The sequence below is a fragment of the Labrus bergylta genome, chromosome 2 (genome assembly GCF_963930695.1).
Source record: "Labrus bergylta chromosome 2, fLabBer1.1, whole genome shotgun sequence".
Lineage (NCBI taxonomy): Eukaryota > Metazoa > Chordata > Actinopteri > Labriformes > Labridae > Labrus > Labrus bergylta.
Genome location: NC_089196.1, coordinates 23,040,611 through 23,053,332, shown reverse-complemented (window position 1 = coordinate 23,053,332; position 12,722 = coordinate 23,040,611). Strand labels below are relative to the sequence as shown.

Below are 12,722 nucleotides of genomic sequence, written 5' to 3'. Positions count from 1 at the left end.
TCTTTGCTCTGTAATTTGGTTGTTGAAAACACCCAAGAGGCAGGAGGAGAAATGAGAGTCAGAACACACACACCAACTCTCTCCCTATTGAAGGTGGAGGCATTCAAATACAGTCGCTTTGTGAAAACTGTGATAAAAGTGTCATTTTTAGAGGGGCGGTGGAAATAATGATTTGAATTGCTTGAGGAGACTGGCTGTTTAACAGAATGGTGCTGGAAACACACTCTCCGTCTATCTGAGCCAGTGTGTGTGCTTGCGTGCCTGCATGCCTGCATGCGTGCATGTGTGCGTGTGTGTGTGTGTGTGGACCTGGTTTTATAGAATGAAGTCCTGCATCTATCATACAGTTGTATATTGTTTATTTCGCTCAGCTTTAGTCGTTACCTCGGCAATAACTTCTCTCATAACTTCTCTCACTTGGGTCAAGAAAATTCACATTTCATTTAGCAACAGATAACACAAACACTCCATATAGTAAATAATACATACCACATCTTTCAAAATGAATTCTCATCACTGCCTTTGAGAAGCTCTCTGTGCCTCACTAAATATTTTGATGTTTTTATTATTTATTAGTGTACTTATTTTCTATGCACAAAGGGGTTTCAAGCTTCATATCCACGTTTAAGGCTGCTTAACTGTATATTTTCCCCTCTTTATGGATTTTAAGTGTATTTCTTGACACAGGTGATTTGACTAAATAATCTTCCCGGTTTAATAACATTATGTGCTCATTTGCAGTAGGCCAATATAATCAGAGGAAATTCACTTGTGCCAAGAGAGGAATATCTGCATGAAGGTATAATCTTTTAAATGTCAAGGTTTTACAGCAATTGCCTATTATTGTCTTTGTCAGGATGAATTAAGGTACATTTAATTGAGTTACTAAGTAGCAGTATAAAACCAAACTAAATGAAGCAATGGCATGCTACACAGAACCCAGACATAATGAGAACCCAAACATCATAAGAACCCAAACATAATGAGAACCCAAACATCATAAGAACCCAAACATGATAAGAACCCAAACATCATAAGAACCCAAACATAATGAGAACCCAGACATAATGAGAACCCAAACATCATAAGAACCCAAACATAATGAGAACCCAAACATCATAAGAACCCAGACATAATGAGAACCCAAACATCATAAGAACCCAGACATAATGAGAACCCAAACATCATACGAACCCAAACATAATAAGAACCTAAACATCATAAGAACCCAAACATCATAAGAACCCAAACATCATACGAACCCAAACATAATAAGAACCTAAACATCATAAGAACCCAAACATCATAAGAACCCAGACATAATGAGAACCCAAACATCATAAGAAACCAGACATTATAAGAACCCAAACATCATAAGAACCCAAACATCATAAGAACCTAGACATCATAAGAAACCAGACATAATGAGAACCCAAACATCATAAGAACCCAAACATCATAAGAACCCAAACATTGTAAGAATCCAGACATAATGAGAACCCAAACATCATAAGAACCCAAACATCATAAGAACCCAAACATTATAAGAATCCAGACATAATGAGAACCCAAACATCATAAGAACCCAAACATCATAAGAACCCAAACATCATAAGAACCCAGACATAATGAGAACCCAAACATCATAAGAACCCAAACATTATAAGAATCCAAACATCATTAATTAAGGAACCAAACATCATAAGAACACAAACATTATAAAAACCCCAAAATCATGAGAACCCATGCAACATAATAACTCAGGCTAAACAGGAACCCAGGCAATTTAAATTGAGACCCAGAGGACTGAGGATGTAAGGAGATAAATGTATCTTTACACATTAGAGGACTGAGGATGTAAGGAGATAAATGTATCTTTACACATCACTGATATCACTGTTATTGCTCTGTTAATTATGCAGAGCTATTTTTGTGTGTGAGATTTTCAGGTTAGAGGTAGCAATGTCTCAACATGACAATGTATGTAGTCCTGTGAGTGTTTGAATTTGAACAAATCTGATTTAATGACACTAGACAAGTTCACAAATCATTGGACAAAAGATTTGTTGAAATAAAAGCCTTGCAGTTTTTCCAGCTGGAGTGTAGTGATGACTTGTTGAAATTTATTTTTTGAATAGCCTCAGCATTTAATTGGAAATGAGGCTCATTTCCGATTTTCCCCTTTGGACACAATTACATCTATGTTTGTTATGGATATAAACCCAGGCAAATGATTGTACCTCCTGGTGTTGGTAAAGCAAGAACTGAGAGCCAAAATCGTCACATTATCATCACGGGTAGCATCAGGCTCTGCCGTTAAAACTCTATCACCAGCATGCTTCTTAGAAGAAATCAAATTAGAACAGTAATGAGAATCAGAATCAGAACTGAATCATCTGATTCAGAAGTACACGTGCAGACTACTAAATGACCATTAAAAAAAAACAGCTGATGTGTTGGCAGATCAACACCCAGGGAAACAGATTTCTTGTTTAACTGTGAGAGACCTTGGAGTAAAGTTGCGAAATATGAAAAGGGGGAAAGACGGCTGTGTCTTTATTTAGCCGGACCAGCATGGAAAGGTCACACAGAAATGCACGTACACACCCCTCACACATGTGCACACACTCAAAGGCAAACACACACGAGTAAGAGTACACACATACTCGCACACTGAATCGCACACAAAAGAAAACAAATTCAAGCCTAAAATAGAGAAACAGATGACTAACACTCAACTACACAGATACACGCACACTGTACATGGCTAAATAGTCTATCACGTGCATGGACACTTAAACACATGCACACACACTTAAAAATGTGCTACTCTAAAGCAGAAATAAGGAAAACCAAAAATTTAACATGGTTTCCTGGTCCTCATTGGTTTTCTGATGAAGCCTTTTCACTTTTAGCGGCAGCATTTGGATTTTCTACTGTAATTGTCTTCTATTGATCCCCAGTAATCACTGAAACATCAGTTCTGTCACAAACTTTTTTAACAAAATGTGAATCTTTATGTGTGTGGCTGATCAAAAAAGAAGGCAACAGAAAACAGATAATGAGAAAGCAATTTATGTTGACATACAAACAGTATGAGTGTGTGTGTGTGTGTGTGTGTGTGTGTGTGTGTGTGTGTGTGTGTGTGTGTGTGTGTGTGTGTGTGTGAGACAGAGAGAGAGAGAGAGAGAGAGAGAGAGATTTGGCACTGAAAATGGAACAGGATGTGCTGTTTGGATGTGAAAGTGTCATGTCCTTCCTGAGCTGTACAGTAGCACAGTAAAGTTCTGAACACAACTCTTTGTTGACAGTGTTCATTACAAGTGTATCCTCTGTAAATAGTCACCTCATTTATAGAACTTCATTTAAAAGGCAGTTTTGAGCTCTCATCTTTCACACCCTGTTGCATCAGTTTCTCTTTTTTGCTGATGTCTGCAGTCTGTGAATTCTTCCAGGTGACTGATACAACATTTTGGCTCAATAAAATCCCACAAGTGTAGTTCAATTTACACCTACATGTAGCTTTCAAATCACATTCAACGTAAGCACAAACATTATTCATAAAAGCACTGAGGGAAAGGACTGCATGAGCATATTGGTTACTCTTACAACATCTCTGGAAATATGTTTCATTTTACAGCCAATAGCTGGTTCACTTAGCTCAGCAAAAAAAAATTTAAACAACTAGCCTGGCTCTGTCCAAGGACAAAATCCGCCCACCCTTTGTTAAAAATAAAAGCATATACAATGTGTTAGAAACAGATTTTCCATCTACCTGAAACTGTTTGGGGCACAACAAATGTATTGCAAAGATTTCACATAACTTCCAGGATCTAGATATAGATAATAACACACTCTTTAGCTTTCTTTTGTCTTCTTTTTGTATGCACAAAAAAGTAAGTTTTAAAATATAAAAATGAAGTTTAAAGGTTCCCCCCTGAAAAGTTGTCAGCCCTAGTGGCGTCCCTCTATGATAAGTCAAGCAATACTTGCTGAATTTAATTGATCATTTATTTGATTGCGTCATCTTCTTCATGAGCAATGGAGTTAAAAAGGACTAGGTAGGTTATAACAAATACAACTCTTCAGATCAGGGCTCAGCTAGAAGATGAATTTAGCTAACATTAGTGAAATTAGGCTCAATTGTCTTCTCAGACAATTTTGGCTGTCTGAGAAGCTCAAAATGTTACTGATTGATTTGGCTTGCTAAGTTTACTTAGTGATGTAAGCTTGTGGTCGTTGGAAGGTTTGAAGGTTTAAAATTTCTATGCACAATTAATGTTTACACTGACCTCAACTTTCCAAACATTCTACTATAGGGTTGAAGTCCTCCCCCCCAGAAAAATAAATAAATGTACGCTTCAGCCTCAATACAACTACAAAAGCAAATGAAGAGAATACTGAATTTAAATGTTTAGGCTTTTTGGGCCTTTAATAGAGAAACAGGATAGTGGATTGAGTCGGAAATCTTGGAGACTGGGAGAGTGGGGAATGACATGTGGGAAAGAAGTCACAGGCCGGACTGAACCCAGGCCACCCACAGTCGAGGACTACAGCCTCATGGGGCTGAGCACACTAACCAATTGTCCACCAGCACCCCAAGTCATTTAAAAAAACACCAAAGATTTTTTATAAATTGCGAGTTGGACGGTCAAAATAAAGGAAAATATTTTTTTGATGGAGGACACTACACATATAAAGGACAAGGGTGAAGCCGTATATTTCTGCAGTATCCACAGGGTTTTGTTAAACACGACCCAAAGTTCCCCCAAAGTCTAAGGATTTGCCGTGTGTTTAGATGTAATGGTAGATCTTTTCAATTCTGACAGAAGCTAGCTGGCTGTTGCCAGGCGTTATGCTAAGCGAGCTTTTAGCAATGCTCTTGTTTAACCCCCTCAAAGAAGTGAATGAGCTTTCTTAACAAAACACCACACTTCACCTTTGAACAACATGCCATGGATTAATTGCCCTTTTCTAAAGACAAAAAAGCAAAACACTAATAACACATGACTTAAGCACCCTGGTTGTAAGTTTCTGCTCAATTATTTAGAAAGAAGTCATTACCACATAAGATAATTTTGTGTCCTAAAAAGGCCTCTGACCTTAGTACACTGGCATCATCCCAAAGCTCTGCTTTGAAGTCCACACAGTGACTGATTTCAGTGGTTTGCGTCTTATTATCAATGTGGATGAAGGGCTCCATGTGACTAACAAGAGGAAAGCGTCCCACAAAGCAAAGAGAAAGATGCATTTATTTCTTATCTCAGTCTTAACACTCATTCCTTGTTAAAGGTTTATATCAAGAATGTCTCAGGGGGGTTTTATCTTTTTTTTAATTACTATTATTTTTTTATATATCAATTTTTTTTTAGTCCATTTAGAAAACCAAGAATGAGGCCAGCAGACAAAGATAGAACAGACTGTGGACACAGATGTTAACACAATATACAGGAGGCCCTTTTGTGCTATGCTTTGGGTGAGATGGAAAGGTCTCAGGCGTTGTCCTCTCTACTCATAAAGCACTCCACTGACACAAACATTCATCTGTTTCTGAGTGGGTACTTTAATGCTCACAATAATGAGTATGATGATATTACATTTTCAATTATTATACAGAGTTTTGAAAAGATTATGACATGGGTGGAAGATAAAGTAGGTCCATTTTGCAGGCATTTATAGCAGCATTGTGTGTTTGTGTTGGAATATTTCTGATTTCTATCATTCGGCAACATATAGATGTGTAAGGCAAGATAAGACAGGAAAGTATTTTAAAATAAGATATGATCATCTTCATTGATCCCCCACTTGGGTAAATAAAGATGTAGCAATAAAAGTAATAATAATAGAAATAATAACAAGAGGAAGATGTAAATGCTAATATCCAGCATTTCAGCTTTTTATCACATCCTACAAGACTTCAGAGACAAACAATCTGAGATATTCAGGATATGTTTTTGACTGTAAGCTTCTCTGTGTGAAAGGTGAATCTCTGTAAACCAGAAAGGGTAACATTTACACCACGTTGTTGTTGATGGTGGGATTTTCCTGAAACTCATTGCAGAAGATATACTGTATACTAATATATAATGCCCTCACTAGTGCTCAGTTGAAAGACATCATTTGTGTAGTTTGAAGTACATTACACACTTTAAGGCAATGTAAGAAGCGTGAAAGTTGATTCCCTCAAGGGCATGACACATAAGGAGAAAAGTTTGTGAGGTTGTTGCAAACGATTTATTCAATATCTAAATCCTTTCCCTCACATTACATTACGTTACATTTTTGTGTCTAAATCTAGAAGTTGCTGTTTCTTTTTTATTTTATTTTAAAATTATACAATCTCCATGATTTCATTGGTAATATTGAAACGTTCCAAAGCTCTTTTTTTAACCCGAAGTTGCAGAAAGAGAGAAAAGGTGAAGAAAAACTAAAAGACAATCAAATGATGATACTTGCCTGTGCAGAATGAAACAATTAACTTGGGAGAACAATTTTCCTGCCCCCTCAGCACACCAATGCCAGACTGCAAAAAAGAAAAACAACGGCAAAAAGCACAGTTTGGCACTTACTATCCCCCTGTCTCAGACAGGTGTTTGTGTTCTTATGTGTATGCTCATGTTTTATGTATGATTCTCTAGAAGACATTTCACACTCTTATTCAAGCATAATGTGTGGAGGGGGTTGTTTCAGCTTAGTATTATCCAATGTAGAGCTGCTCCTGTAGCTGTCATTGCATGCCAAATGACAAAAGCAGCTAACGGTGTGATCAGAGACAAGAGTGGAGCTAGGGAAACAGAGGCTAATGTGATAGGATGTAATAATGGGTGTTACTGATTGACAGCTGAGGAATTCTCCAGATTGCTTATCAAGCCTTATCAGGCCTCATGGCCACAGAGTGATGGAATGAGCAATAATGAAACATGACACATCGCAAGTACAAACTGGCACTGGTGCTTGTTGCAGAATACGAGAATCTGCCTTAGCTTGTGATTGTGTGAGCTTTCAAACTCTTTTATGGACACACACAGAACACAGTGACATCAAAAGTGATATTTTCAGCTGCAGGGATAAACGTGCATGTCCTCTGCACGCTGCAGCAGACCAGCAGAGCAATAAGACTCAAATCAGCTGAGCCTTGGTGAAAACAAAGCTCACAACTGAATAGTGTGTGACGTAGCTAGAGACAATGCTTACACAGACAAATGCATCACCACATGTAATCACACAGTTTCATTGCAGGAAATGAACTCCTGAATTCGGTGACTATAGCAGTTAAGGTAACTTTGCGCACATTTTTAATGATGATTGTGGCATCTGTGTGCCAACGCCTGAGGCACACAGATCTCTCTATTTGAGGCAGATATCACAGATATTTATTCGGATTTGTCTTGGAAAGCTCATCATGTACCAGCCTGGCTTCAGTGTTTGTATTCTTGTGTCACTTTGTGTGATTTATATGTGGGTGGATGCATAATTATCTCAATATTCAGCCTGATTGAAAGTTCACTCTAGACTTTATTGACATCATGTATAGGGTGCAAATGAACACCCACATGTAATGGATACTAATTAAAGATATTCACAGCATATACAGTATGAGTGAGTCAGAGTCAGCCAGGGTTGTGTATGAAATATACAGAGATAGTTAGAAAACTCAAACTTGGCTAAAAAACCTGTGAAATTCCATCAGCATACAATAAGTATGTTTTTAAGAAATGCATCATTAATCACAAGCATATGGGTCTTAACTTATTTAAAATGTTGTGGTGAATCATAAATTCCAATAGGATAGTCTTTTCCAATAAGGGTTTTGGAGTGTGTAGCTGATTTTCACCATTCTCCTTCACTTTCAGTGCAGTACCACAAAGTAAAAGACTAGAAGAAAACAATGGAAAATGGGGTGTCATTAAATATGTATGTTTGTTACAAAAAGAGGGAATCCTGCTATTGTTGGATAGGTTGTACTCAACACCTTTTCAAGCACAGATTTCACCTTACCGTTATTTTTGAATAACTTAAGAGACACAAACATGTGTGTTTCTTTATACAATCTATCCCAATATTATACCATTCACTAATGTGAAATTAATGACCAATGACAAAATGATCACCTGGCCCTGTTTTTGCACCTATTAATAAAAACCTTTTGCCTCTTTCATCCCATTGTTTGGTTTTATGGTCAACAGACAGCTCTGTATGTAGAGGGAATATTGGACTTGTGTTTTTCAAGTGACAAGTAAATAATTCCAAGGGAGTTCTAATGTGTTTCTGCATCTGTTGGACATCTGAGTCACCAAAAGATTGCCAACACAAAATTGTTTGATAGTTATTCTGCTGTCTCTGTCGGGCTATAAAATGCATTACTGACAATCCAAAACGGTAACTACACAACTAACTCAAAACAGGAAACAGGGTGTCAAGAGACACAACATAATAATTGCACTCTCATTTTGTAAACCTTTTTTAAATCATGTTGTGTTTTATGATTAATTATATTGTGTGTGTTATTCCAGCAAGGCCCATGCCTCATTCAAAGACAGTTCAGGAGCCGCATCAGTTTTCATGTCCCTGTGATGAATTAAGTAATTTTTCTACCTTTGGGCTTACCTCCCAATATTATGACTGATTAACATACTTTCAACCAAGGGGCAGGAACTAATCAATAATATTGCCTTGGATAAATATCAAAGCCATCAATGTCTGGTTGATACTTACATGCAGCTAGAGAAATATCCATCCACTACCCCACTTGAGGAACCACCGCTCTAGGATAGTGGACACAATTAGACACAGCTGAAACATATCAAGGCAGAAAAGCCCTATTACTCACAAGGTGAGCATAAAAACAGGAAACATAGACATTAAACCATAGTCTGTAAACATTAGTGGACGAAGCCTGAGTGTTGTCACTCATCTGTTACTGCAGGGGGCTCTGGAGGCTCATCGGGGCAGCCGCCATGCTGGAAATGCTGTCTCAGCTTAACTGAGAGGCTGAGAGTTGGAGATGATGCAGGTTTTAGGCCTCCTGACAAATTGTTACACTGCCCCCGCCTGTCAATAAGGTCACAGCCTAACTAAGGACATGTATCATTCATAAAATCAATGCATTATAAAAAAATGCATCCCCCTGCAATGTGTGCCCTTGAGGACAATACCTATTCCAATATTCTTTTTGACACAGGTTGTGGAAATGTTAATATCTGCAGTAAAATTTGACTTTCTTGAATGGGGTGTGTATGTAACTTCTGGGGCTCTTGGAGCCAGCCTCAAGTAGAAACTCAAAAGTTGCAGTTATTGCACTTCTGCATTGGCTTCATTTTTCAACACCGGAGGCTGCCTCTTGACATACTGTAGGTATTACTGTCAATGAATCTTTTATCTTGCTGTTCTAATTCTGCTTTTATGCTCTATTTTAAGGCCAACTTCAGTTTATCTACCATCTTGATGATGTGCCCTGTAGAAGTAGAAAGGTCATGATTCCATGAAAGCCTGTCCTGACTCCAAACAAGCTCAAACACAACAATGTCACATGTGGCTCTAGTTGGACTAACAGTTTCTTTGTTGGCTTAAAGTCAAGAGGGACCTGAGGAAAACTACATCTATAAGAAGAACCATTTCAAGTAAACCACTGCGAATTTTACGAAACATTGATACATTGCCTTTATAAATGTGATAATAAAATGATTTTTCTAGTTCTGAGGATCAAATGTTAAAAGCTAACAACTTTATAAATAATGCATACACTTTTAATGAATTTTCCTTTACAATTGTTTAAGTTCTGATAAGGATAAAATAACTCTCGAAACTAGTATGAAAACTATAGTTCTTATACTTATCTTTCTTACCATTTCTTTTTACAAATGAAAGCAAGAAATGCTATGGAGCCCCTCAAGGGACATAGGCAGAAAAAATAAAAATATATGTTTCTCGTGGGCACCAGAAACCTTCTCGTGGGCACCAGAAACCTTCTCGTGCACACCAGAAACCTTCTCGTGCGCACCAGAAACCTTCTCGTGGGCACCAGCAACCTTCTCGTGCGCACCAGAAACCTTCTCGTGGGCACCAGAAACCTTCTCGTGGGCACCAGCAACCTTCTCGTGCGCACCAGAAACCTTCTCGTGGGCACCAGAAACCTTCTCGTGGGCACCAGAAACCTTCTCGTGCGCACCAGAAACCTTCTCGTTGCGCACCAGATATCAGGTTTCTGAGACAATATAACGGTGACGGTGTGCAAGCAAAGCAGTTATGTCCTTGTATTTTATTAAGTCCAAGGTTAAAATATAGCTCAAATAAGTCCTGTACTGTCATTTTTATCACAAGAACACAGAAGGCTAAGACTGGCTGGTTTCCGTTGTGCAGTTGTGTAGTTTCTGGTGAGCACGAGAAACATATATTTAAATTTTTTCTGCCTATGTCCCTTTAGGGACTCCGTAAAATGCACATTCAGATTTTTCTATTTTCTATTATGACATGCATAGGCCTACACAATCTGCTCAGTCCAAAATGGCTTAAAAGACACCATTATCAAGAGAAAAGAGGCCAGTAACCAAGGGTAGAAACTTAAATTAATAAAAAATAAATTAACTTTTCTGACAGAATATTTTTTCCTGGGGGGGGCCCGGCCGTAATAGTTAACGAGATAACCTTCTGGGATTTATAAAAAAACAATACTTGACTTTTTCATTTTTTTATTATTATTACGATTTTTTTTTTTTTTTTTTTACGCGCTAACTGCATGCGCGCGCGAGCTGGCATGATTCGGTCAGTTGTCACCTTAGCAACCGTGAGCGCACTTCGACACAGGTGGACAGAATTAAACAGAAACAGACACTTTGTTTGTTTGTGTTTTTTCAGACGATTATTGGTAAGTAATCCTGCTAATGTTCTGTAACTATTCCGAGTCAACTGCATCAAGAACTGCCGTGTTAGTTTTAAAAAGTGGAGTCTGCTTATGTCAGCTCACTAATTGACCGGGCACGTGTAGCTATCAAACCAATTCATTCAGTGCAAGTTAACTAACGTGTTTCTTGTCCAAGAGACCTTGTGTCACCACATCCTCCAGTGGTGGTGGGTTTCCGGCGACTGTTTGACTGTTTTATCGATTAGACCATTCTGCTGTTATGTTTGAAAGTGAGTGACGGGAGAGGGATATCTGCCATCACATCGTTAGCTGAAAACGAAGGCCAGGTTATTAGTTCAGTGAGGGCTGTCAAACTAAAATGTTAAACTTTTATGGGAACGGCTCTATTGTGCCATTGTTTCTAATACGCCTCACGACCCCCGTGGACATAAACGAAACCTTGACGCCTTTTTAAAATATGCTGCTTTTCACAAAATATCGTCTGCTTAGCCGAATGCAACTTCCATTTTCTCAAGCGGTGAATGTGCAGATCTCTCTGCTTGTTGCTGACAGGGATGGTGAAGCTGCAGCAGCATCGGTGCCCCACTGACAGCCACATGTTGCAAATCAAGGTTTTCTCCTCCTGTTATAACTGTCACCTATGACATCAAGTGGTTTAAATCTATTTAATGTAGCCTATATCAGTACAAAACCTTGTGTGAAAGTACGTCTTGATTGACTGCATGCCTTGTGAACAGCTGTATAAAAGGGTTTATTACTGCCAAGATGCAAAAGCTTTTTCCTGAGATGCTCTGGAACATATTTGACTTAAATTTCTTTTGTACATCATTTAGGCAGGATGACGTGGTTGTTGTGTCCTATGTTCTTTCGGTATGGAAGCGATTAGTGATCAGAATTCAAATGATAAAGCTTATTTGAAAATGAACATGCATTACCAGAAATGCTTTTTATTTGTCAGAATATGGGTGTAGTATTTGACTCAAAAATAAAATGATGACTAATTTATCTAATTTGTATTTTAGTTTTCAACTTCAAAAATGCACATTCTTTGTTTAAATTAAAATGAAGTAGAAAATGACATTTGCTTTTTCATTTTCAAAAAATGTCCCGTTAAATTTGTATCATAATTCAAATGAAAATTCTAATTTTAAAATGAAAATGTATTAACAGAAACGCGTTTTAAAGGGCCGATATTATGCCTTTTCTGGTTTAAATGCTCTTTAGTGTCTTTTCCAAGTGTCCTGTGCATGTTTAGGCACATCTATTTGCAAAAATTCAAAGTCCGTGGAAACTTGGCTTCTCCTACGTCCTCCTGTTAGCTGTAGCATTAGCTTCAAGTAACGCTCGGTTCTAGCACCCCTCGAAAAAAATTTGCCAGTGTGACGTCTTGTCAGTGTGATATCACTGATCTAAGCCCATTGGCTCGTTGAGGCAAGCCCAGCAGCTCATGTTGCAGGCCTGTTAACTTCTGTAGCACGCCCACGATATGCCGTAGCCTGCGGTAGCACAGTAGTGCTAAGGTGATAATGTTTTTGCTCTGCTCGGATCCAAAGTGGCTGCATTCCCAATATGGTAAAAGGGGCGGGGCATTTCTGAAAACCGTGCTGAGTGACTGACCAATTACGGCAGAGCCGACAGGCCGACCAATCAGATCAGACTTGGCACACATAGGGACTCTGAACGTGGGCACTTCAGAGCCTTAGAGAGAGAGTCAGAAGCGAGCCGGTGCATGGAGCAGTACATGAAAACAGACACTTCTTTCAAACTTTAGCTATTGTGAACATACTTTAGTAGGTACATAGATTAAATATACAAACCCCAAAAAGGACATAATATGGCCTCTTCAATTTTCAGAATATAG

The 12,722-nt window shown here is 38.4% G+C and overlaps 1 protein-coding gene across 2 annotated transcripts in view; it reads left to right on the top strand.

Moving 5' to 3' along the window:
• The window catches only part of gpat2 (glycerol-3-phosphate acyltransferase 2, mitochondrial), a 143,838-nt gene that overhangs the window by 6,742 nt on the left and 124,374 nt on the right, over positions 1-12,722 (top strand). The window contains exon 1 of one of the 2 annotated variants that reach the window (XM_020647470.3): positions 10,753-10,864. The exons of the other annotated variant lie outside the window; for it this stretch is intronic. The gene's annotated coding sequence lies outside the window, so the exon portion shown is untranslated. Of the gene's footprint in view, positions 1-10,752; positions 10,865-12,722 lie in introns of those variants that run through there. 2 annotated transcript variants of the gene reach the window in all.